Genomic DNA, 27,666 nt, shown 5'->3' on the forward strand with positions numbered 1-27,666 from the left:
TTGAAAAAAATATATAATAATGTCCCATAAGTAACTCTTATGATGATGATCCAGGGAATAATATCAGCGACTTTCCACACATGTTCCCCTCCCCCCTGAGTGACTGCGCTCAACTAAAGGAATGTGAGCGCACAATCAAGTTTGGTCTACAAAAGCAGCTGAACCACCTCTGGGCTCTAAGTATAACGGCTTTGCAGGACCCCGCCAGTGGTATAATCCAGATATGTTTTAGAGTAAACAAGAGGCACGATAGTGCATTATCATTTGAGTATAAATTTATTGTAGGTATAAAACATCATCAGGGTACCCGACCACTCAGCATTCAGATGCCGTGTCCTCTTTGCTGTAACCTGTTTGTCTATGGGGTATGTCGAGTGCTAACTGCCTACCGACTGCATCTCTTCGCCCTTGCTGGCTTATGGACCAACGCTTCTGCCGCAGTTTTTGCACCAAAGAAAAACGTTTCTATAACACCCCCCCCCCCCTTTTTTTAATTTTTTTTTTCATTATGTCTGCTCTGTATTACCTCGCTGACGGAAGCCTGGATGATGCCTACTAGCTTAGACATGCTATGTTTAGAATTATTGAAATGTCATGTTTGCCTTTACATGGGTTCTAGTGTGGTGGCCCCCAAGCTCTGCTCCCCCGTTCCCCTGTGCAGGCTCGAGATCCCAGCTAGTGGGTTCTTGCATCGTAGCGGGGTGCGCCCTCTGGGCCTCCTCGGCTCATGGGATGCCTTACCCCACCCTCACTATGGGGTTGCGTAGGCTTTGTCTGTGCTATGTGATTATCCCGAACCCACCTCCCCCTTTTTTTTTTTTTTGGGGCACAGTCTGGCAGGATGGTTCATGTGATTCTGCAGTTTACACAAGTTCCCTGTTTCTTTGTTTTTGTTTTTGCTAGACATAGGCCTTGGACTCTAGAGCCCTTACTTGCTCCTATAATATTGTACCAATGGTTGTGGAGTTGCCTTTCACATAGGTTCCCCACCTACACCTATTCTGTTTCAATCTACTTACGATTACCCTCCCAGGATCGTGATCCTCCTGAGGTTTCCGTCCTTTCCTCCGCTCCCACACAGCGGTCTCATTGAGATCCTGCTGACTTTCCAGATCTCTCTCTCCCTTTAGGTGGCCTAGCTGGCTAGCACCACCTCTGGTTGTTTCCTCTTTACCCCCTGAATCTCTCCTGTCCCTGCTCTTTTTCTGGCTTTATCCCCTCGATCCTTCCTTGTCTGTTTCTTCCCTTAATTTTCCTCCTTCTCCCCTCCCCCTTCTTCTCCCCTCCCCCTTTTTCTCCCCCCCCTTTTTTTTTTTCCGACCCGGCTTGGATCCGCCCCTGCCCTATTTGGTGGCATCTCACCTCAAACCTGCTTTAATTGTAAGCGTTGGTATAACGAGACGATTTCTGGACATTCGTTCTTGAACTGTTCACGTTAGAGTAGTTGTGTGCACCAACCATGCCCCCCCTGACTCTGAAGTGTATTTCTCTCAACGTGAAGGGGCTTAACCTTCCTGAGAAAAGGTCACAAGTCCTTTCTGCACTTTCTAAACATAGAGCGCACTTTATGTTCCTACAGTCAACCCACTTCCGCTCCGACGCCATCCCCAAATTGACCAATCACTTGTACCGAACGGTGTTCCACTCCACCAATCCCTCCTCCAAGACTAAGGGTGTCTCCATTCTTGTCTCCAAACATGCTAACTTTCAGGTTTCGGATTCCCTCATTGACCCTGAAGGCAGGTTTATCTTTCTTAAGGGGTCGTACTCCTCCAGACCATGTACTCTTGCTAATGTTTATTGCCCCAATGACCACCAGGTCGCCTTTTTTAGGAAAGTTTGTGACCTATTAGCCTCTTTCCGGTCCGGCGTGGTTCTTCTGGGAGGAGACTTCAATGTGCCTCTGAATCCCCTGCTGGATTGCTCCACGGGCTCCTCTGCTTTACCCTACAAAGCACTTCACCAGATCAACCTACAACTACAAGCATTGTCCCTCCATGATGCGTGGCGCACTCTGTCTCCCTCTGACAGGGACTACACGTTTTACTCGGCCCCCCATCAAAAGTACTCTAGGATCGATTATTTTTTTCTCTCTCAATCTGACCTCCCTTGTCTTCAACATGCCACCATCGAACCAATGTTTTTATCGGACTACCACCCGATTACAGTTACTCTAGCCTTTCCTGAGTCTCTTTCCAGACATAAGACTTGGAGATTGAACCCCTCTCTCCTAAAAGATCCCTTGGTCCTAGATAGCGTCCGCATATGGTTGCAGCAATATTTTGCGGAAAACTCGAGCCCGGAGATCTCACCTATCTCCCTATGGGAAGTGCACAAATGCGTGGTCCGCAGCGAACTAATAGCCCTGGCCACGAAAGCCAAAAAACAACAGCAGGAGTATGTGAACTCCCTTCTCAGGTTTATCAAATCTTTGGAAGCTTCACATAAACTGTCCCAAGCGCAGGCCACTCTTCAGGCACTGACCCACAATCGTAATTTACTCCTTCAAGAACTAGGTAGCAGAGCTAGGAGGCGGTACGTTCTTGGCCAGAGGATCTTCTACGAACAAGGCAACAAGTGCGGCCGTCTTCTGGCCCGTGCGATTCAAAACTATCCTCTGTAATCCACCATCTCCGTACGCCTCAGGGGGGTCTCCTGGTCAAGAATGAGGATATCGCCAAGGAATTTGAGCAATTCTATTTCAAACTTTATAATTTAGATTCCCCCAAGCTAACACAACAGACAGTGGAAACACGACTTGCCCGCATTAAGGAATTCCTTTCTACTTATAGCCCGAAGCCTCTATCCCCCCAGCAGTCATTAGATCTGGAAAAGCCTATCTCTCTTCTGGAACTAACCACTGCTTTGAAGCAAATGAAACCCGGTAAATCCCCGGGCCCGGACGGGTTCTCTCTCCAATATTATACAGCCTTTCTAGACCCACTGGCCCCCAAACTCTTAGACACTCTTAATGCACTTTCCAATCCCCTCTACAAGCCAGAGAAAAGGCTAGTGGCCCACATCACGGTGATTCCTAAGGAGGGTAAGGACCCCTCTCTAGTTGCAAATTACCGTCCGATCTCTCTTTTAAACGTTGACATCAAGGCGTACGCGAAGATTTTGGCCAATAGACTCCTCCCCTTGATTTCCGATCTAGTCTCCTTAGACCAAGTAGGTTTTGTCCCGGGCCGGGAGGCCAGGGATAACACCATTCGCACACTCAACCTACATCATTGGCTCACTTCCATCAACATGGGGGTTTTTTTCCTCTCACTAGACGCTGAGAAGGCGTTCGACAGGGTGGCCTGGGACTATATGCGAGAAGCCCTTGCCGCCCTCGGTCTGGGACATCAAATGCTTTCAAACATAATGGCTTTATACTCCGGTCCCACCGCGGCAGTGAAAGTCAATGGCCACCTGTCGAATGCCTTCCCCATTAGCAATGGGACACGCCAAGGTTGCCCGCTACATACTTTCTCTGGAACCCTTCCTTAACAGATTAAGAGACAACCCGAACATCCAGGGCATTAGGGTCAAAGACAGGGAATTTAAGGTTGCAGCATTTGCTGACAACATTTTATTGTCCTTACAATCTCCCCGCATCTCGCTACCTAACCTTCTCAAGGATTTAGCTCATTTTGGTGCCCTGTCTAATCTCAAGATTAACCACGCCAAGTCACAGGCTCTCAATGTCTCCCTCCCGACTTCAGAGGTGACTCATTGCCAAGAATCATTTCCCTTTAGATGGGAACAGGACTCTTTCACCTATCTTGGCGTCCGTATTCCAGTCCGCCTGTCCGATTTGTACTCCAAAAAATTCCATCCAACCCTATTACAGTCTCAACAACTTGTTAAGGACTGGATGAGCTTGAACGTATCATGGCTTGGTCGAGCGGCACTACTTAAGATGATAATACTACCCCGCTTCCTCTACCTTATGCAGGCGATCCCTATCTCCCTACCTGCGAGTTTTTTCGCAACCTGTCGTAAAACGCGGTCCACTTTCCTTTGGAGAGGCGCACCGCCCCGCATTAAGTTCGCTAGACTCACTCTTCCTAAATCTAGAGGGGGATAGGATTACCAGATCTTCAAAAGTACCATACCGCCTGCCTGCTCGCGAGGATTGCGGACTGGAATATTCACGCCTTGAAAAAATTGTGGGTGCCCCTGGAGAGGCCCACTTCACTTGCTCCCGTGGCAGCCCCGTAAGAACTGGTCCAGTGCCCTAGTAGCTCACCCTCTCATTTATCCTACGTTATCTGCCTCTGGGAAGTTGGGATCGCAGGGCTCTCCGGCCCTCTTTCCAGGCCCCCTGACTTCCTTGCGGGGAAATCCTGATTTCCCCCCGGGGGACTCCGAGGGTTTCTTGCACAGGGAATGGCCACACAAGGATGTCCTACCACTCCAGTTCTACTCTAACAACAAACCCCTGACATATGAGGACATAAAATCCACCTCCAAGACGTTAGCTTTTTCCTTTTGGACCTATAGACAAATCCGACACTTCCTTTCAACCCACTCTGACCAGACAGTGTGGACGTGACCCCTCACGCCCTTTGAGTCCTTACGTTATCGCAAAACACCACAGAGACACCTGATCTCCTTTCTCTACACCATTCTCATGGAGACGTCAAGGCAGACTTCCAATCCAGCCCAGGATTCCTGGAACAGAGTCCTACACCCACCCTTATCGACGGAGGAGTGGAACACTGTTCATGAGCACTCACACAAAGGTTCGCTAAATGTTGCGATTCAGGAAAATGGTTATAAAGTGATCACAAAATGGTATAGAACCCCATCACTTCTTCATAAATTTTCCCCTAATATTACAGACAAGTGCTGGTTTTGAAACTTAGAGGTGGGAACGATGCTCCATGTGTGGTGGGACTGCGGGGTCATTCAGCCCTTTTGGAGAGAGGTCCACAGTCTCATCTCACATATCACGACCTACACCCTGGACTTTACCCCACACCAATTTCTACTGCATCACACGTCCCTACCCAGAAAAGTATACTTTAAATCTCTGGCTATGCATATGGTGAATGCAGCTAGGCTATGCGTACCCAGACATTGGCGCTCTACTAATGCCCCGATGGTTAGGGAATGGTTCGCACAGATTTCCTCCATGAGAGAAATGGAAGAATTAATTTCTACTGCACATGAAAACATGCACAAATTTTGCGCTACCTGGGCTTGTTGGTCCCATTTTGGCACCACAGACCAGTATCGTCAGTATGTCCCTCAGGATTGCCCAGGGACTGCAGCCCGGCTCTCTCTCCCCATTGGGGGGAGGGCAGGGGCGGATCCACCAGTACTTTCCCTCCCCCCCTTTTTTTTTCTCTCTCTCTCTTGTTCCCATGTCTTCCTTCCCATCCCTTTCTCCAATCCTTCCTCTGTCCTCTTTCTTTCTTTTTCTTTGCCCCCTCCTACCTATATGCCCGCTTTACGGAGAAAAGGGTATCCGAGCGTGCCATAACTAGGGTGCTCTGCTACTCCTTGGAGATACGAGATTGTCTTGCTATACCTTCCCCTCGCCTGCCTTAGCTTCAGGGCACAGGCGGGGGAGAAACTTCACATTGCTTACGATCCTTCACCCAGTTATGTTGACATATTTGTATTCCTGCTGTGGGCATCTGCTCAATACCACTGACACCGATTTTTGTTCTGTATTGCCACAGGTACCCTCCATACTCGGATACTCTGTAATTCTGTTATGTACTGATCTGAGTTGATTACCTTGTATTGCCTTCTTTGCTGTATTTTCTTGAATCTAAATAAAATACTTTATGGAAAAAAAAAACATCATCAGGGTCCTCACATTTACTATAACTATAGAAAACATTCAGTATAAAAATCCTCTCCAGGGGCGTGGCCAGCAGCGGACCGCAATGGAGGCTTGAAGCCTGAGCTCTGCATCGCCAGCAGGATCTGCCTTCACTACAGGTGACATTCCAACCTTCGTTCCAGCTACACGGAGGGGGAAAGGATTCAGGACCATCCCGGGCATGTCTAGAAGGTGGTATAAGCCACCCGCACCCCGCCGTCTCCCAGATTACTATACTTAAGTGGCCATGAACGAGGCCCAAGATGGCACCGGCTCCAGACACATCACCTCAGTGACATCCTGCTCCAAGACAGTAGAAGCACAATGATCGGCTCCCCTGCAGGGGTAATACCCAGCCATGTCACCTGGGGACAACAACAGGGAAGAGATGGATACCCTGCCATCACCAGACACCTCATCCTCACAGCACAACGCGGATTGAGGTAAGAGGCTGGCATCTTCCCCAGCCATCTCCCTCAGCAAAGAACCCCAGCACAAGAAACACTAGTGGGCTGACAGAGACACTGACACAGCACATACCCCAGCTCTTGTAGCCATCCCTGCATCAGACAACCCTATAACAGAGTCCATGCTCGAATCTAGGCTCCTTACATTACAAAAAGATCTGCACAGAGAATTACAACTCTCTGTATCTCAGATGCATGACAGGGTAGACTGCCTAGAAGGAAGAACAAATGTGCTTGAGGAAAGCATGCATGACCACGTCAGAGAACACAATGAATTGCTCAACGCCCATGCATCTGAAATGCACCACATAAAACTGAAATTGGCAGATTTAGAAGACCGTTCCAGGAGGAACAATATAAAATTCAGAGGCGTCCCTGGGTCTATAAAACCAAATGAAATCACTCCTTACCTGCAACAGCTATTCTCACGACTACTACCCCGCTTAAATGCACAAGACAACACAATTGACTGGGCGCACAGAATCGCTAAACCTGCACACCTCTCCCCTGACATTCCAAGGGATATTTTAGCGAGAGTGCATTACTTCCATATTAAGAAACAAATATTACAGGTGGCCAAATCCACTAAACCACTACCAGCACTTTATAAAAATGCCCTTCTATTCAGTGACCTCTCCGAAGCCAATATGCAGATAAGAGCATTCCCCCATCACCTCAATATTACAAGAAAAAAAAGTCAAGTACAAGTAGGGCTTTCCAACCAAGCTCCTGGTGACATACCAACAACAAATTATTCCAATCCTTACTCCCAAAGATTGGTACAAAAAATTGACCAACTATGGATTTCTTCCTCTCCCACCTACCACGACCGGAAACTTGGGTTCCCATCTGAACCCCCTGCCATTCTGGAACCAGCCACATGATCAAGGCAAAACCCTCAACAACACTAAGACCTTCGGTCCCATGCACTCATAGGATAATACGTGGGAGCTGACATTAGGGATGGTTTTCGGTTCGCCTGGTGGTCGTTTCACGGCGAATTTTGCTTGTTCGTGATTCGCCAAACCAGCGGACTTCTGGCACTGTTCACGTGGCAGACATATGCGTTTACATTGTGAAAGAACTTTGACCCATGATGACACATCCATCATGGGGTACAGGTGTCAGGAACCATGAAACAGACAGACAGAAGTACAATCAAATCACACTTGTGCATTAATAAAAATAAAAAGGTAAATCGGAAAAAGCATAGTCAAGCAAGCCAGAGTCCAGTAGCCAGATCGGGTAGTCAGCCAGTCCAGACGTCAGGGATCCAAGGAGAGCAACTACAAGCAGGATGGAAGCCAGGAGGGATGTTAGCAAGCCAGTCTTGAAACAACAGCAGGAGATGGTTCTTAGTGATGTGACTAAACGTGAAGGCAAAGGAGAAATGAGCTGGAAGACTTTAAATAGGCAGGCCAGACGAGCATCATCAGTAACAGCTGGTAACTGAGGAGAGAGAAGAGAGCTAGCAATTAGCTGACAGCTGAGCGGCCAGCCCAGAGGAGGAAGGGCTAAGCCAGCAATGACAACAGGACAGCCAATTGAGGCATTTCAGCACATGGACAACTGGACAATGGACATAACCCCTACCTTATAAATAGACCTGATTTGGTGGCCATTTTAGACAGTCAGTTTAATCACTAGCTATTACTATTAGGTCCACAAAGGCCCTTTTAAGGACTGGTATAGGTGTACAGTATATAGGGTTGTAATACACTTAGAATATACTTTCTTTCAAGTATATTATTTTGCACTGCTGACTGCTGTGCTGCTGAGTGGCTCCTGACTGATTCTGCAGCTGTCTTTTATCAGTGTAGGGAGGGACAGTTTGGTGTTTGGAGCAGGCACAGTCTGCAATTCACTAGCTACTAGCTAGCTACTATTAGGTCCACAAAGGTCCTTTTAAGGACTGGTATAGGTGTACTATTTGGTGTGCAGTATATAGGGATGTAATACACGTATAAAATACTTGCACACATATAGAAAGCATAGTATAGTGCATTTCCACTGTGCAGCATTGTGACTGCTGAGCGGTTCTGCAGTGATACTACAAAGAGCGACACACGCAATAAAAAAAGTATTATAACTGGTGTGATAGACCAGTGGCCCCAAAAACGACAGATTGAAGCGGGGTGTTATATACCTTCTTCCACATACATACTGCACTTCTCTAGAGACTTTTGTCACAGGGTCATTTAAAAAACAACAGGCAGAGGAAAAGGCAGGCCCTTCCGCAGGGGTGGTAGGGGTAGGGCAGGAGCAACAGGCTTGAGCCAAAGTGGCAAATTGCATTAGGTGCGTGCGATTACGTCAAAGGACGCACCAGACTTGGTTGAGTGGCTCACTCAGCCTTACTCTTCTGCACCCTCCTTATCCTCTTGATCTGCACCCTCTTCTTCACTCTCTGCTATGTGCACCCCCAAAGACACTACCACCAACACCACCACCACCAGCACATACCTTCCGCTTGAGTCACAGGAATTATTTTCCGATCCATATCAAAACATTTCCGGTGCGCAGCCACTCTTGGCATTGGATCAGGAAGAGGAGGTAGCAACAACCGCCACTCAGCAGTCTGACGACAGTACCCAGATCAGCCCAAGGAGGAGGTTGGTCCCTGGTGTTGCTGCCTACTCCGAGATCTCTAATTTTAGTGATGGGGAAGGTGACGTCGATGATGACGTGTCTAGTGATGTCACGTGGGTGCCCACAAGAGAGGAAGAGGAGGAGATATGGACCAGCAGATAGGGAGGAGAAGCAGGCAGAACTTAGATTGCACAGGAGGGACAAAGCAGACTGCTAATGTATCAGGAGTGAGGCATCAACCATGTACGGTCACATCTGGCGCTCCCAGGACACCGGCACATGGCTCCGCAGTGTGAGCTTTTTTAACGTGTCTGCTGCTGACAATAGTGTTGCTATCTGCAATCTTTGCAGTCAACGCATAAGTCGCGGTAAGCCCAACACTCACCTAGGGACGACCGCCTTAAGAAGGCACATGACCTGCCATCACCGAGCCCAGTGGGAGCAACGGAACCCACAAAGCCACACTCCAGGCTCTCACCATCCAGCCTCGTCTTCTAATTCTCCTTCTCCTCTCTCCTAAGAATTGTCCTCCACTCCACCTTCCATCATGCCGTCCACACGTTTTTCTGGAAAAAGGCAGGCTTCTGTGGGCCAAATGTTCGATCGTAAAAAAATGATGACGCCGAATAACCCTCTTGCCCAACGGTTGACGGCTGGCTTATCAGAACTGATAGCCCGCCAACTACTGCCATATAAACTGGTGGATTCGGAGGCCTTTCAAAAATTTGTGGCCATTGGAACACCACAATGGAAGGTCCCAGGAAGGAAGTATTTCTCAGAGAAGGGCATCCCAGAGCTATATGGCCATGTTCAGCGGCAAGTGAATGTATCTCTGGCACACAGTGTCTGTGCCAAGATACATTTGACCACAGATAAGTGGTCTAGCAAACACGGGCAGGGAAGGTATATAAATTTTACTGCCCACTGGGTGAACCTTCTGACAGCCATCAAGCATGTAACCTATGGCACCCGTGTAGATTTGGTTTTACCACCACGGATTGCATGCAGGCCTGCCCTTTCTTCTCCTCCTCCTCTTACTCCATCCTCCGCCCTCTCCTCCTCGGATGACTCCTCCTTTTCCGCTGCTAGCATCTCTTCCGCTGCGCCGCCCAAGATCCCCAGAACCTATTCGACATGCCAAGTGAGACGTTGCCATGCTGTGCTGCATCTGTTGTGCCTGGAAGCCAAGAGCCACACTCGCCCTGCACTCCTTACAGCTTTGCGTTCACAGGCAGATCAGTGGCTAACACCGCACAATTTGACAGTTGGTAAAGTGGTGTGTGACAATGGTGCCAATCTGCTTAGCACATTGAAACAGGGCAAAATTACACATGTGCCATGCATGGCACACGTCTTAAACTTGGTCGTGCAGCGATTTGTTGTCAAATACCCTGGGGTCTAGGACATCTTGCGGCAGGCAAGGAAAATCTTGGCCCATTTCAGAAGATCTTACACAGCCATGGCTCGCCTTGCTGACATTCAGTGGCGACACAATCTGCCGGTCAGACATCTTATTTGCGATTGCCCGACGCAATGTAACTCAACCTTCTATATGCTTGATAGGCTGCTCCAGCAGAAACGTGCAGTTAATGTCTACCTGTATGAACTCTGCGGCAGAACAGGTTCTGGGGAGCTGGGGTTTTTTCACTGCGCCAGTGGCTGCTCATGCGCGACGCATGCAGACTTCTGCGGCCATTTGAGGAGATCACCAAACTGGTCAATCGCAGCCATGGAGCCATCAGTGACATGGTACCTTATGCCTTCTTTATGGAGCATGCATTGCGTCGTGTCATTGATCAAGCTGTGGAGGAGCAGGAGCGGGAAGATGAGGAAGTCGCAATGCTGGATGAATTCCCAGGGGGGCTACTCTATCTGAGACAAGTGAACATCAGGAGTCTGAAGAGGAGTCACAGGAGGATGGTGCCGTTGCAGATGAGGAGGAGCAAGAAGAGCATGTTTTAAACCTTTCTGGGATCCCTGTTGTTGTGCATGGATGGGGAAAGGAGAATGAAGAGGACGACATTATCCTGGATGATGAGCAGGAGCCAGGCCACCACACCGATTCCAGTTTAGTGCAAATGGGGGCCTTCATGCTCCAGTGTTTTAATAGGGACCCCGTATAAAAAGCATAAGGGTCAAGGACCAGTACTGGGTGGCAACGTACTTAGACCCCTGGTACAAACACAAAATGGCGGAAATGTTACCGCCGTCACAGAGGGCTGTCAGAAGGGAGCACTTCCAGGCCTTGCTTCGAGAAATGCTGCATTCTGCTTTTGCGTGCGCTGGCAGAGGAGCAATTCCCACTCCCAGAGAAGGAGTTGCGGGTACCAATCCAACAGCGCCTGCAAGAAGAGGCCGGTTTGATGATGTGTTGGTGACTTCAGATATAAAGTCATTCTTTCAGCCGACCCATCGACAGGTGTCATCCGGATCCAGCATAAGGGAACGCCTAGACCGTCAGGTGTCCGACTACATCGGGTTAACGGCCGATGTGGACGCTCTGAGGAGGGATGAACCGCTCAATTTGACAGTTGGTAAAGGGGTGTGTGACAACGGTGCCAATCTGCTTAGCGCATTGAAATAGGGCAAAATTACACATGTACCATGCATGGCACGCGTCTTAAACATGGTCGTGCAGTGATTCGTTGTCAAATACCATGGGGTCCAGGACATCTTGCGGCAGGCAAGGAAAATCTCAGCCCATTTCAGAAGATCTTACATGGCCATGGCTTGCCTTGCTGACATTCAGCGGCAACACAATCTGCCGGTCAGACATCTTATTTGTGATTGCCCAAAGTGATGGAACTCAATGTTCTATATGCTTGATAGGCTGCTCCAGCAGAAACGTGCAGTTAACCACTACCTGTACGAACTCTGCGGCAGAACAGGTTCTGGGGTGCTTGGTTTTTTTTCACCGCACCAGTGGCTGCTCATGCACGACGCATGCAGACTTCTGTGGCCATTTGATGAGATCACCAAACTGGTCAGTCGCAGCCATGGCACCATCAGTGACATGGTACCTTATGCCTTCTTTATGGAGCGTGCATTGCGTTGTGTCATTGATCAAGCCGTGAAGGAGCAGGAAGTTGAGGAAGTCACAATGCTGGATGAATTCCCGGGGGGGCTACTCTGAGACAAGTCAACAACAGGAGTCTGAAGAGGAGTCAGAGGAGGATGGTGCCAGGGTGGATAAGGAGGAGCAATAAGCATGCTGTAAACCTTTCTGGGATCCCTGTTGTTGTGCGTGAATGGGGAGAGGAGAACGAGGAGGATGACATTATCCTGGATGATGAGCAGGAGCCAGGCCACCACACCGCTTCCAGTTTAGTGCAAATGGGGGCCTTCATGCTCCAGTGTTTTAATAGGGACCCCCGTATAAAAAGCATAAAGGTCAAGGGGTGGCAACGTACTTCGACCCCGGTACAAACACAAAATGGCGGAAATGTTACCACCGTCACAGAGGGCTGTCAGAATGGAGCACTTCCAGGCCTTGCTTCGAGAAATGCTGCATTCTGCTTTTGCGTGCGGTGGCAGAGGAGGAATTCCCACTCCCAGAGAAAGAGTTGCGGGTATCCATCCAACAGCGCCTGCAAGAAGAGGGAGGTTTGAAGATGTGTTGGTGACTTCTGATATGAGGTCATTCTTTCAGCCGACCCATCGACAGGTATCATCCAGATACAGCCTAGAATGCCTAGACTGACAAGTGTCCGACTACGTTGGGTTAACGGCCGATGTGGACGCTCTGAGAAGTGATGAACCGCTGGATTATTGGGTGGGCAGGCTTGACCTCTGGCCAGAGCTTGTCCAATTTGCAATGGAACTGTTGGCTTGCCCCTCGTCCAGTGTCCTGTCCGAAAGGACGTTCAGCGCAGCAGGGGGGATTGTGACTGATAAGCACACTCGCCTAGCTCAAGACAGTGTTGACTACCTCACATTTATAAAAATGAATGAGGCATGGATCTCGGAGGAATTCAACACATGTGACCAGTAGACCATGTATATGCATAACTCTATCAACGATTTATTTAATCGAGCACACAGACCTTTTTTCTACCTTTGGCTCACTTCCTTGTACAAAAAAAGCACACCGTACTATATGTCCATAGCCTCCTGTTTGAAGAGGTTAAGTGGTGTTATATTTTTGGGTCCCGCAGCAAGTTGCTGGTATCAGTGCTGCTGTCAGTGCTCTCTATATCTCGGTGCTGGTGTGGTGTCAGTGCTCTCTATCTCATTGCTGGTGTGGTGTCAGTGCTCTCTATCTCGGTGCTGGTGTGGTCTCAGTGCTCTCTATCACAGTGCTGGTGTCAGTGCTCTCTATCACGGTGCTGGTGTCAGTGCTCTCTATCACGGTGCTGGTGTCAGTGCTCTCTATCACGGTGCTGGTGTCAGTGCTCTCTATCACGGTGCTGGTGTCAGTGCTCTCTATCTCGGTGCTGGTGTCAGTGCTCTCTATCTCGGTGCTGGTGTCAGTGCTCTCTATGTATCAGTATGTATCAGTGCGCACTGATGAGAGATGGCCCTGACACATGGCACTGATGACCTGTGACACTGATGTGGCACTGATAACAGATGGCACTTATACATGGCATTGATGACAGATGGCACTTATATGTGGCACTGGGGACAGATGGTACTGGGGACAGGTGGCACTGACAGGTACTGTGGGTACTTTATTTTCTGATTTATTTATTTTTTCATACACTCACTGCTGCAGCCGTTCACTCTCCCTCCTCACACAATGTCTCTATGTAAGGAGGGAGAGCCGACAATGAGAGATGATCTCATATGTTTACACTTGAGATCATCTCTCATTGGAAGCTCCAATCATGCTGTAAACGGCCCCTGTGATTGGTCATTTACAGCAATCTGTGACTGGCTGTGTCCAAGGGATACGGCCAGCACAGAATTTCCCTGATGCGCGCCCGTGGGCACACGCATCGCAAAAAATAAAAAGAGGACGTCCAGGGACACCCTCCCGACAATTGGAGTCCGCAGTGGAGCTGTCTTTCGGCTATAGTACGGATGCCTAGTGGTTAAGCAGGGTTTCTAAATATGCACTCCAATTGATATTGTATTGTTATGCAATAATAATGGGATATTTGAGCCATTTTTAGGCCGGGTTTCTTCTCATTTTGGCAGTGTTACTTGTTGCGACTTGTTTTAAAACAGACCTAGAACCTAACACCCAAAGTGAATAGGTGATATTTGCTTCCATATCTCGGTTGTAGCCTATACACGTTACCACTGAGTGGGCTTGGGGACGAGATTTATCGCCTCTTGACCCACTAATTATATACTTTGGAACAGTTATTACTTTCTAAAGTGTTTGGATAACTCTTCCTCCTCCTCTCTCTAAATTATAACACCTTTCTATTCTCTCTTCTCCTCTACCTTTCATCCCCCTCCCCATATATTATGTGATTGCACTGTGATAAACTGATTGTTGACTAGCCTTGAGCTTTAATTACAGGTTTGGATCAGATCACTACACTCATGGGTTCTCCAGACGGCTTACTCCTCCTTGGGCCGCGGTCCTACAATCATATCACATAATATAAAAGGGCTGAACATCCCAAAAAAAGGGTCTACACTGCTAAGAGAACTCAAGAAAGGTTGGCCACATTTTGCTTTCCTGCAATAGACACACTTTAAGACAACCAGATTCCAAAACTGACAAGCATGTACTTCACTGAAGCAATGCATGCCACAAAAAACTTTGCCAAATTGAAAGTTTTGATCTTGGCGATCAAGGAAGCTCCCTTCACCCTGACAGACCGATTAATAGATCCAGAGGGAAGATACATCTTACTTAAGGGCAAATATGAAGGCTCACCCATTACCCTCGCAAATGTCTACTTCCCAAACTCAGCCCATGTGACCTTTTGCCAACACATAATATGAGCACTCAGAGGATTCACATCAGGCTGCCTTATACTGGGGGGGCTTTAACATCCCGCTAAACCCCTTGATGGACTCTTCATCAGGGAAGACGTGTATCACATACAAGATACGCAAAAAAAATTAAAACCCTCTTAGTGCAATTAATTGATACCTGGCAATTTCTCCATCCAGAAGACAAAGACTATACCTTTCATTCCATACCTCATAACTGCTACTCCAGCATAGATTACCTGTTCATATCCCAGAGGGACCTATTCAAGGTTATAGAGGCCAAGATAGGGTTACAGTCCATCCATAGACCTCCAAAAGGCCTTTGACACAGTCACCTGGTCTTACCTGTTCACTACACTGGGGATTCAGCTCTAGATTTTTCAACTTACTAGATGCCCTCTACTCCCTACCCAAAGCACAGGTTCAACTCCATGGACACCTCTCTGACCCTTTCCCTATTACAAAAGGAACAAGGCAGGGATGTCCCCTATCCCCCCCTCTTCCCAATAGAAACTTTAGCTATAGCTATCAGAAGACACCCTGACATTCACGGAGTCCAATGTGGCCCATCGACACACAAATGTGCACTTTTCGCTGAGGAATTTTTTTTCACACCACAATAAAATTTGCAAGAGGACCAAAAGGCCAAAATTGTAAATATAAGGGAACCCATAATTTAGGGCCGGACACGCTGTGTCCATTACTGGGCTTAAGGACCGGGTGTATGATACCAGGAGCTACATACAAAGACATAGACGCCCTAGAGGAAGATTGTGGAACAGAATCTGGGAAAGTTTGAAGGCTATCTACATAATTGTGATGCTGTTTATATACAGATTTGAGGTGAGAGTTCTGTGAGCACATTCCCTATTGGAAGCATATTTTCTATTGGATTTAACCACTTAAGCCCCGCACCATTTGGCTTGCCAAAGACCAGAGCACTTTTTGTGATTCAGCACTGTGCCATTTTAACTGACAAGCGCAGTCGTGCAACGTGACTCCCAAACAAAATTTGCGCCCTTTTTTCCCACAAATAAAGCTTTCTTTTGGTGGTATTTGATCACCTCTGTGGTTTTTATTTTTTGTGCTATAAACAAAAAATAGCAACAATTTTGAAAAAAACACACATTCTTTTTTACTTTTTGCTATAATAAATATCCCCAAAAAATATATAAATGTAGCACTGACTCCTGAAGGATTGGCCAATTTAATTGGGCTTACCGTTATCTTCTTTATCTCGTGTATGTCTAGGGGTTTTCTGAGGTAGATGGCCCAAGAACTGCAGAGACTGCTTAAAGGATTTTTATTTGCAAAAGGATAAATGAACACAGTCTCTCAAAGTAGGGTCAGAGGGTTCAGGTATGAAAGTCCAGGTACTCTTGAACTAAATCAAACAGGCATCGGATAGTCCTTCTCTCACTAGGCCTAGCAGCCTGAGTGCTTATATCAAAGTCTCTGCCATAGACTTGCTGTAGAACACTTGAATGAAGTCTCTACCATAGACTTGCTGTAGAACACTTGAATGAAGTCTCTGCCATAGACTTGCTGTACAACACTTGAATGAAGTCTCTGCCATAGACTTGCTGTACAACACTTGAATAAAACTGAAAGATGCAGACAACTCAGAGAACCCTCGTACGGTATCTTGCAGCTGGTCTGACTATACCACACAAGATTAGATTCACTTGGGGTCTTTCAACTTAGCCTCCAGGCTCCTGCCGATAAGCCAACCTTTGTGTGGCCTTCTCCCGGATAGTCCTCCCCTGGATGCTTTCACAGTTTCTGGGCCACTTTACAAACAGAGATGGCACCGGACCACCTTAGAAACCTTCTTTCAGTTACTTTGCCTCAGGCTAGCCAGCCCCAAGACTTGGACTTGGGCAGATCCACACCCCAGGCCATGAGAGCCCTCAGGGCCGGTCAGGAAGACCAGGACCAAACAGCCAGAACGCACTTCTGGACCGGAACCCCAAAGCACGTGACATCAGCACCTTAAGTACCCTCTCCCAGAATGCACAGCAAGAGTGACACTCCCACTGGACTGGTTTCCGAAAGAGAACTGGCACTTAATGCACCCAACTGGATTACGTTCTAGCACCTGCCAGGGATGACAATGCCACCTATGGCCAAGCAAAACACAAAGCAATCCAGCTGGACTGATACTGAGGCCAACATTTAGAGTAATTAAACCCAAAACCAAACTGTGGTTCCAGGAATATTAAAATGGCAAAAACACATAGCGCATGTTCTTCAGGAGACGGCGCTACGTACATTTTTTTCCCCCCTCAGTTTAGGCCGATACGTATTCTTCTACATATTTCTGTTAAAAAAAAATAAAATAAAAAATCACAATAAGCATGTTTTTATTGGTTTGTGCAAAACTTATAGCATCTACAAAATAGGGGATATTTTTTATGGCATTTTTATTATTTGTTTTACTAGTAATGGTGGTGATCTGTGCTTTTTATCATGAGTGCAACATTATGGCAGACACATCGGACAATATTGGCATGATTTCGGGACCATTCACGTTTATACAGCGATAAGTGCAATTACAAATTCACTGATTCCTGTGTAAATGTGGCTGGCAGTGAAGGGGTTAACCACTGGGTGGTGCTGTAGGGGTTAAGTGTGTCCTGGGGAGTGATTCTAACTGTGTGGGGGAGGGGCTGTGTGTGACACTACACTGATCACCGCTCCTGATCACAGGTAGCAGAGATCAGCGTCAGTGTCTTTAGGCAGAACGGGGAGATGCTTGTTTACATCAGCATTTCCCCATTCTTCCTCACTGTGTGATGATCGTGGGCATCCCCCATGGACATCGAGTCTGTGGGACCTGCGACCATGTTCACGGAGCTCCCAGCGGGCGTGAGCGTCGGGAGCTCCATTACTCTGACTGTACGTGCCATTCTGCCGCAGTATATCTGCGTGAGGCAGTCGGGAAGCAGTTAATGAGAATATATTTTGGAGACATCGCCAATTTGTATTATATGTATAACATATGGACTGGAACCATTTATCTATTTGAATTATTATTTTTCCAGTTTTCTACCAGTTTGTGGGACTTTATCATTTATTGTCAGCTGTAGTTGCAGGCTGAGTGCTAACACATTACTGTGCAAGATCACTATTTATTTACGTCCCGCTGGTACCTGGTTCCAACCCGTCTAGCTAAATTCTATCCGCAGTAATCACCCCTCTGCTTCAGAGGATGCGGTCCCTTGGGCTCTCTCCTCCATAATATGTGGCAATGCCCCAGAATTAGAGGCTATTGGAACAAAATGTTTAACCTAATCCATAAAATCACTGGGACAGCGGTCAACCAAGACCTTTTTTCCTCAGTTTAGGCCGATACAAATTCTTCTACATATTTTTTGTAAAAAAAAAAAAAATCACAATAAGTGTTTATTGATTGGTTTGCACAAAAGTTATAATGTTTACAAAATAGGGGATAGTTTTATGGCTTTTTCATTATTTTTTTTATTAGTAATGGAGGCAATCTGCGATTTTTTTATCATGACTGCGACATTATGGTGGACACATCGGACACATTTAGTGCAATTTTGGGACCCATGATCACGGTCAGAAAGCTCCTGGTGGGCGCGCGCACGCAAGACGCCTCTTAAAGGGCAACGTACAGGTACGTGATTCTGCCGCAGTATATCTGTGTGATGCGGTCAGGAAGCAGTTAATAATAGTTACTTACACTGTTCTATTTTCTGCACTATACCCCTGCAAGGGTGAACATTTGTCACAATGTTATTCTTCTATACAATAAAATTATTTTGAAAGGAATACAGTCCATATCAGACCACGTACCAATATCCTCGACAGTAATTCCAATACCCCGAAGTCTGACATGAACTCTTGGAGACTAATGCTTAACTCCTGACTAGGGATGAGCTCAGGCGTGTTCACATGGAACACATGCAGAACCTGCCAGGAAGTGGGCACAGCGCTGTGCTAATCACAGGCAGTGAGACATTGCCCGATCTCTGCAGCCACACATTGGGGCAATGTCTCACTGCCTGTGATTAGTGCAGCGCTGCGCCCACTTCCTGGCGGGATCTGCACGTGTTCCATGCGAACACGCCTGAGCTCATCCCTACTACTGACAGATCCTGATCTTATGCTTAAAATTACCGCAAAGCTTAGGGACTTCTTTAGACGAAAAGAAACTCCAGAGGCAGACCCCTTAATGGTTTGGGGCGCACAAATTCTCAATAAGGGGTGACTTGATGAAAATGGGTGCACACCGTAAAAGACAACAGGAGGCTGAATATAAAAGATTGACAGGCATAATCTCTCAACTGGAGACAAAACATAAACAGTCCCCGACAGAGACCTCAGCTACAGAACTACTAGAGGCAAGGAAAACAATACAGCTAAGCCTAGAAACTAAAATGAAACACCTTCTATTTAAAAAAAAAAGATCTACTATGAGGCAGGAGATAAATCGGGCAGGCTGCCGGGGTTCTGGCATATTCAGTCTGGCCATCATATAGCGTCCACCCCGCACTGCGCATGCGTAGTAGGGGGCAGAAGAAGCTTCGTAAAATTTCCGAAGCTCAATGGCGCCTGCGCTGTGAGTGGAGGTGGTAGCCCCACCATCCAAGCGGACATAGGGCTGTGAAAATTAGACGGCCCCTCGCGGGTGAGCTTCACTCTCCACGCTTCGGGCTCAGCCTCACTGCGCTCGGCTCTCTTTTATTCCTACTCTATGTCCACTTGGATGGTGGGGCTAGAACCTGGACTCAGTGCGCAGGCGCCGTTCATCTTCGGCTATTTCCGAATCTGTGTTGCTGTGTACTGCGCATGCACAGTACACAGCGGACACTATCTGATGAGGGACCTTATATGATGGGACACCGGCCAGAGCCCTGCGAGAGCCTACTACCTCCAAACACATAATGGGCATTAACCCCTTCCCGCCGAGCGTATGCAGATATACGTACTCGGCTTCCGGGGGTTATACCGGGATGATGCCCGCACCTGCAGGCATCATCCCGGTACCGTTTTTTGCAGCAGGCGATTGGCTATCCAGGCATAACAACCAATGCGGCTAAAAGCAGCTCGGCTGTTATGCCGGAGGAGCGGGAGGGGACGTCCCCCCTCCTGCCGCCTCTTGCCGCTGTTACCGGTGCTCCCGCTCGATCGGGAGCACCGATCAGTGAACCGACACCTCCGGCTGCTGCGGAGGAACTGGAACGAAGCTGTAATTGGCTTCGTTCCAGTCTCCTCATCGTAAACACGGAAGCGACATCATGGCGTCACTTCCCGTTTACTCGGCTGCCAATGGCGCCGGTTTAAAAAAAATATCCGGTATTAAGAATCGCCGTTTTTGGCGATCTGAATACATTGAAGTGTAAAGGAGGGGTGAGGGGTCTTTTAGACCCCCGATCCCTCCATAAAGAGGACCTGTCACCAGCTATTACTGTCACAAGGGATGTTTATATTCCTTGTGACAGCAATAAAAGTGATCAATTTTTTTTTCTTTTTAAACAATTTAGTCATTTTAAAATAAATAAAATAAATAAAAAAATAAAAAAAATTTTTTAAAGTGCCCGCCGTCCCCGCGAGCTCGCGAAGCAAAGAAAACGCATACGGAAGTCGCGCCCGCGTATGTAAACGGTGTTCAAATCACACATGTGAGGCATCGTCGCGATCGTCAGAGCGAGAGCAATAATTCTAGCACTAGACCTCCTCTGTAACGCTAACCTGGTAACCGTAAAAAATTTTTTTAAAGCGTCGCCTATTGAGATTTTTAGGTACCGTACTTTGTCGTCAATCTACAAGTGCGCGCAATTATAAAGTGTGACATGTTTGGTATCTATTTACTCGGCATAAAAATATCTTTCACATTACACAAAAAAATTGGGCTAATTTTACTGTTTTGTTTTTTTTTATTCATGAAAGTGTCCCTTTTCCCAAAAAGTTGCATTTAAAACACCACTGCGCAAATACCGTGTGACATAAAATATTGCAACAATCGCCGTTTTATTCTCTAGAGTCTCTGCTAAAAATATATATATATATATATATATATATATATATATATATATATATATATAAAATGTTTGGGGGTTCCAAGTAATTTTCTAGCAAAAAATATGGATTTTAACTTGTAAACACCAAATGTCAGAAATAGGCTTAGTCATGAAAGGGTAAAAAGTACAGATGGGACACTAGACATTACAACAGAAGCCATAGCAAAGCATTTCCACACATACTACTCCCAACTGTAAAGTTTACCTACACAACACAGACCTCCTGAGGTATCAGGGGATAGAGCTCAGGCAATACAGGACTACTTAAGGGAGAGCGGTCTCCCTAAACCATCAACGGCTGACAGAAGACGAGATCTCTTCCATGGAGATTCAACAGGCTATTAAAGCCTTAAAACCAGGGAAAAGCCCAGGTCCAGACAGCTACAGTTCTATCCATTATAAGACTTTTTTGAACATACTGACAGAACCACTTAAAAAAGCCTTCAACTCTCTGGCTAACACTCGATCGGTGCCCTCAGACCTTCTCACCGCACACATTATGGTTCTTCACAAACCCAACAAGGACACCACAGAGTGCTCCAGCTACAGGCCTATTTCTTTACTGAACATGGACCTGAAGTTTCTAGCTAAAATCCTGGATAATATGCTAAGGCCGCACCTAGACGCCATCATAGGTACTGAACAAGTAGGCTTTATGCCAGGCAGGGAAGAGAAAGACAACATTATATAAGCACTCCTTCTCACACAAACATCACAATCCCGACACATGGAAAGTCTTCTCTTATCCACAGAGGTGGAAAAGGCTTTCAACAGAGTCGCCTGGGACTTCATGTTCACAACCTGCAATCACATAGGACTTAACCCTCACATGATGGCATGGATTACAGCACTATACCAAAGACCTTTGGCCAGAATAAAAATGAATGGAACCTTATCATACAAAGTGGAGATACTGAATGGCATGAGGCAGGGCTGCCCCTTGTCCCCACTGCTATTCATTCTCTCCCTAGAACCATTCATTTGTACAGTAAATAAAGACAACCCGGTGAAGGGCATTTCTCTACATGACAGGGTATACAAGATGGCAGCATGCGCAGACGACCTCCTATTCTTTGTGACAAAACCACACATCACACTTCCCAATCTTATGAAATCCTTTGCCCATTATGGATTTGTCTCCAATCTCAAAATAAACCTATCAAAATCGGAGGCCATGAACATCAACCTGTCCGAGACTAATCTAGCCAAAACCCAAGAAAATTGTCCCTTCAGATGTTAGGGATCGGCACTAAAATACCTGGGAATATGGCTGACCCCTAAATTGTCAATGACTTATGACGCAAACTTCCCACCTTTACTTTAAACGATAGAAAAGCATTTAAAACTTTGGAACGCAGGTTACTTCTCATGGTTTGGGAGGGCCGCCATTCTGAAAATGGTCATTTTGCCCAGGCTGCTATACTCTTTACGGGCGTTACCAATTAAATTACCTCAGAGGTTTTCTTAAAAAATTACACACCATACTACTGATCTTCTTATGGTCAAATAAAAAACCTAGGATCAAGTACGCAATTCTGACCAGACCAAAGGAATTAGGAGGGATGGGGCTTCCTGACTGCAGGAAATACTACATAGCGTCCCATTTAACAAGAATAGTGGACTGGCACTGCCACGGGGACCTAAAGACTGGGTAGCCTTAAAGGATGGATTAAGCTCCTACCCCCTACTTTTTTCTCCATGGAACCCGGGACTCCAAAAAGACCAAAACATTAAAACAACATCCACTAATGGAAACCACACTAAATATCTACTTAGAAGCGGCAAAACACCAAACAGGGACCTCCCTACTGAGCCTCTTAACACCACTAAAAGACAATCCAGACATTCCACCGGGGATTGGAAACCATTTGCTATTCCGCCCTCCTAACAACATATCCCTGCAAGCAGGAGAATGTTTTTAAGACGGGAGACTCAAGGAATTTGTGACATTAAAAAAAGACAATGGACTATCCAATTTACCGCTCTGGACATACTTCTAACTATTCACCTATGTTGGCGGTACGACCAGACAGGGAATCTTTTCCAGACAGATGACAGATCTAGAGAAGGTATGTGCGGAGGGCGCACAATAACAAAAGGTGACTCCAGTCTCCTATGCGTGGCTGCAATACGCAAACCTCAATACTGAAGACAGATTTAGAAAGGATTGGTCCACTGCACTTAAGATGACCATTATGGACAATCAATGGAAAAAGACCTGCATTCTAGCACACAAGTGCTCTATCAGCACTAAGACACAAGAAACGTCTTATAAACTACTCACTGACTGGTATGTCACGCCAGAAAAACTACATTCCCGGAATGCTCAGACCTCAAGCATATGCTGGAGATGTGGGGAGGATACAGGTACACTTGTACACATCTGGTGGCACTGCCCTCCCCTGGCCCCCTTTTGGTGCCAGGTCAAGGACCTTATTAATCTGAAAACCTAAACCAAAATAGCATTAAATGCTGCCTGTTGCATTCTACACATCTCTACCTACCCACTCAAATGCTACAAAAATTTGCTAACCAAGTGTGGCAGAACTCACTGTCACTGTGTGTTTTGGAGGGGGCTGGGGGCTCGCCTCCTACCCACAGATTATGGCCCAGCAGAGAACGTGAGATCTGGAGGGCTATTTGCCATCTCCCACCACCTGGAGAAGATGCCACCTCCAGACATTTGTGTCCGGGGTCGCCGGTTCATCAGAACCGGGTGAGCTGGGCTACCTAAACTTATTGGCCCGGCTGGGCTAAATATATACTTTTATTCCACAAACAATGTACTTTTAGCTGATAAAGACATATACAAGATGGCGGTATTCCCAAAGCGTGGGGCTACGAGACCTGGGGACAAAATGGCATTGAGATAATGTAATGTAATGCTACATCCCTTCTCCCCCATCCCCCTCTCAGCAGGGGATGGGTAAGGAGGGGCTGCCTGCTCATCATAATCCCTTCATGTGTTTAAACTGTAGTTTCTGTTTCAATGTACAAGTGTTGAGTTCCCATTGGTTCTTGCTTGTCCCCTACCCCCTCTATGACAAGGCTAAGAGGAGTGTCCCTAACTGTGTTTAAAGAAAAGCCCGGCGCCGCAGGGGTTAACAAAACCCTGTAGGCAGAGGGCTGGCATGACTGTGTGAACAGTGCATGTCAGCCCTGCATGATAGGGGGCGGGGGATTGGCCGAAGGGAGTAGGGGGTGGGGTACTCAGTGCAGAGAAGCTGATCCCACCCCCTCCACGAGGCAGCATTCAAGAAAAAAGTTCCCCACCCCCCCTCCCTAAGCTTGGGTTGTATATGTCGGGGTGTGATTTTTCTGTGTTGTGTGTTTGTGTTTTTCTCTTTCAGGGCTTGAACATGGACTGTCGTGGCAGTGGCTGGTGTTTGGTCTTTGTGGGTGAGGAAGAGAGTTCTGAATGAAGAGTCAGGATCTGTCGGTAATACGGGTCCTGTGGGTGGTACTCCAGTTACCGGAGGTTATCTGGTAATTGGTTATGGGGGCATTGCGGTAGGTGGGCGTCTCTGAGTCAGCCTGTTGGCTTGAGGCCCAATAACCCACGTCAGAGAGACCGCAGTGTCATAATCTTTGGATATAACCTGAGGGTTATTGGTGTACTTGCAAAGACCAACACTAGGGGGAGCTGATGTTTTCATCATAACTGATGTTGTTATTGTTCTGTTACTGTTTTTATCATGGTTTATGTTATTTAAAGTTATATATTTTTGGATATTTTATACAGTTTGTTTAATAAATTAATGGCTGCTACAGCCTATTTTACTCCAATAAGTGGTATGGTCTTATTTATTATATAATGGGGAGGTAAGTGGAGTATAGGTTGTTAGCAAAATGCATATATGTTATACACTAGTCAAGGTGTATGTTTTGTATTTAATAAACAGTTTATGCTCTGCATGTTTAACCCTCAACACCTGTGTGTCTTGTCTGGTGATTGAGGGGTTAAGGGCTGGTTATGGGGAATCTGCAGGCTGCGGGTGGGTTTGGAGGACAGGAGACACAGGTCTGGTGGCGATGCCCAGCAGGGGTACCAGAGATCCCTCACACCAAGCATGTGCTGAATGCTGCTAAGGTGCTGATCCCGACCCGCTGGAGAACCACAAGAGCGCCCTCTATAGCGGACTGGCTGGCTCAGGTGTCAGAAATCTGTGAAATGGAAGACACTCAAGCCCAGGCTTCCCACAGGGTGGACAGATTTCATGAAACCCGGTCGCTCAGGTTTGAGTTCCGTTATTCTGAAACATACAATGATCTGCAGTCAGGCTGAAAATGTATATCTCCTCACACATAAATGGCAAATAGCCACACCAACAGACATCTGATCAAACCAAGCTAAATGTGTAATCCTACGTTCAGAGAAAATAGTTGAGTGTAATAAAGCAGAATAAGAGTGTAACCCACACATTTCCAAACACAACAATCAACTAACAAAACCTACCCAAAAACTTTCCTAATCCTTATGCCCTGTACCCACGTCCGGTTATCCCTTTGTAATAAACTCTGAAGTTTTTCCAATGGAATTCCACTCAAGCTGTCTTGTATACACACGGTCACACCAAATTCCGACTGACAAAAACGAGGTGACGTACAACACATATATAACGGCACTATAAAAAGGAAGGTCAATAGTCACTGCGTCGGAACAGCATACAGACGAGCAGTTTTTCCGCTAGAATTTTTTTCTGTCTGAAAAATGTAGAACATCACTCGCTGGTATACATCACTCATTGGTATGGGGTATGCTTTACAGGGTAATATCTGGCTTTTCAGTTTAAAGCTTTTTTTCTGGGAGTTGTAATGCCCTGCTTTAAAGCGGTAGTAAACCCGCATTTTTTTTTTTTTTTTTTTTAAACCTGCAAAGCAAAAGGCATAATGAGCTAGTATGCACCGCATACTAGCTCATTATGAAATACTTACCTTAGAACGAGGCCCCGACATCTCGCCCGATCCACGCCGAGGAAGCCGACATGCTCCCTCGGCGTCTCTTCCGGGTATCGCGGCTCCGGCGCTGTGAGTGGCCGGAGCCGCGATATCGTCACTCCCGCGCATGCGCGCGGGAGATTTAAATCCAGCCGGACGAGCGCTGCCGGATTTTCGCGGAGAGAACCCCCTTGTGCGCATGCGCCGCTGCAGTCAGCGGCGCATACCGAGGGGAATATCTCCTAAACCGTACAGGTTTAGGAGATATTTTTTTTACCTACAGGTAAGCCTTATTATAGGCTTTCCTGTAGGTAAAAGTTAAAAAAGTGGGTTTACTTCCACTTTAACCACTTGGGACAATCTGGCAGCCGTTAGGTATTCCAGAGAGGTTAGTTTAGATTGTGAGATTTTAATTCTGTTATGGTTTATCCCCCTCTTTTTTATTTCAAATTATATTACATAAATATATATCATTTTTTTTTCTAGTTGTCTGTATGGTAATCATGATGGCCGGTACTCTTATATCGTTTTGTATAACCCTTACCTGCTAATATACTTTTGTTAGGGTGAGCGGAGGTGCAGGGTTTTCACTGTTATAATATAAGGGGTTATGCCACTAACATGTGTGCGGTATTCCTCCAGTGTCATCCCTCTATGTAATAAGGTTTTACATGGGGAGATACAGTGGTGTGAAAAAGTGTTTGCCCCCTTCCTCATTTCCTGTTCCTTTGCATGTTTGTCACACTTAAGTGTTTCGGAACATCAAACCAATTTAAACAATAGTCAAGGACAACACAAGTAAACACAAAATGCAATTTGTAAATGAAGGTGTTTATTATTAAAGGTGAAAAAAAATCCAAACCATCATGACCCTGTGTGAAAAAGTGATTGCCCCTAAACCTAATAACTGGTTGGGCCACCCTTAGCAGCAACAACTGCAACCAAGCGTTTGCGATAACGTGCAATGAGGCTTTTACAGCGTCCTGGAGGAATTTTGGCCCACTCATCTTTGCAGAATTGTCCTAATTCAGTTACATTAGAGGGTTTCCGAGCATGAACGGCCTTTTTAAGGTCATACCACAACATCTCAATAGGATTCAGGTCAGGACTTTGGCTAGGCCACTCCAAAGTCTTCATTTTGTTTTTCTTCAGCCATTCGGTGGTGGACTTGCTGGTGTGTTTAGGATCATTGTCCTGCTGCAGAACCCAAGTTCGTTTCAGCTTGAGTACACAAACAGATGGTCGGACATTCTCCTTCAGGATCTCTTGGTAGACAGCAGAATTCATAGTTCCTTTTATCACGGCAAGTCTTACAGGTCCTGAAGCAGCAAAATAGCCCCAGACCATCACACTACCACCACCATATTTTACAGTTGGTATAATGTTCTTTTTATGAGATTCAGTGTTCCTTCTACGCCAGATATACTTGGACACACACCTTCCAAAGAGTTCCACTTTTGTCTCATCGGTCCACAGAATGTTGTCCCAAAAGTCTTGGGGATCATCAAGATGTGTTGTGGAGAAATTGAGACGAGCTTTGATGTTCTTTTTGCTCAGCAGTGGTTTTCTCCTTGGAACTCTGCCATGCAGGCCATTTTTGCCCAGTCTTTTCCTGATGGTGGAGGCATGAACGCTGACCTTAACTGAGGCAAGTGAGGCCTGCAGTTCCTTGGACGTTGTTGTGGGGTCTTTTGTGACCTCTTGGATGAGTCGTCGCTGCGCTCTTGGGGTAATTTTGGGCGGCCGGCCACTCCTGGGAAGGTTCACCACTGTTCCATGTCTTCGCCATTTGTGGATAATGGCTCTCACTGTGGTTCACTGGATTCCCAAAGTTTTGGAAATGGCTTTATAACCCTTTCCAGACTGATAGATCTCAATTACTTTCTTTCTCAATTATTCCTGAATTTCT

General features: G+C 46.6%; 1 protein-coding gene across 3 annotated transcripts in view; it reads right to left on the reverse strand.

Moving 5' to 3' along the window:
• The window catches only part of LOC143981459 (NACHT, LRR and PYD domains-containing protein 3-like), a 121,117-nt gene that overhangs the window by 86,316 nt on the left and 7,135 nt on the right, over nucleotides 1-27,666 (reverse strand). For 2 of the 3 annotated variants that reach the window (XM_077479336.1, XM_077479335.1), the window contains exon 1: nucleotides 26,302-26,366. The exons of the other annotated variant lie outside the window; for it this stretch is intronic. The gene's annotated coding sequence lies outside the window, so the exon portion shown is untranslated. Of the gene's footprint in view, nucleotides 1-26,301; nucleotides 26,367-27,666 lie in introns of those variants that run through there. 3 annotated transcript variants of the gene reach the window in all.

Source organism: Lithobates pipiens, unplaced genomic scaffold (genome assembly GCF_037356315.1).
Source record: "Lithobates pipiens isolate NorthernLeopardFrog02 unplaced genomic scaffold, aLitPip1_a1.2 Scaffold_157, whole genome shotgun sequence".
NCBI classification, from domain to species: Eukaryota; Metazoa; Chordata; class Amphibia; order Anura; family Ranidae; genus Lithobates; species Lithobates pipiens.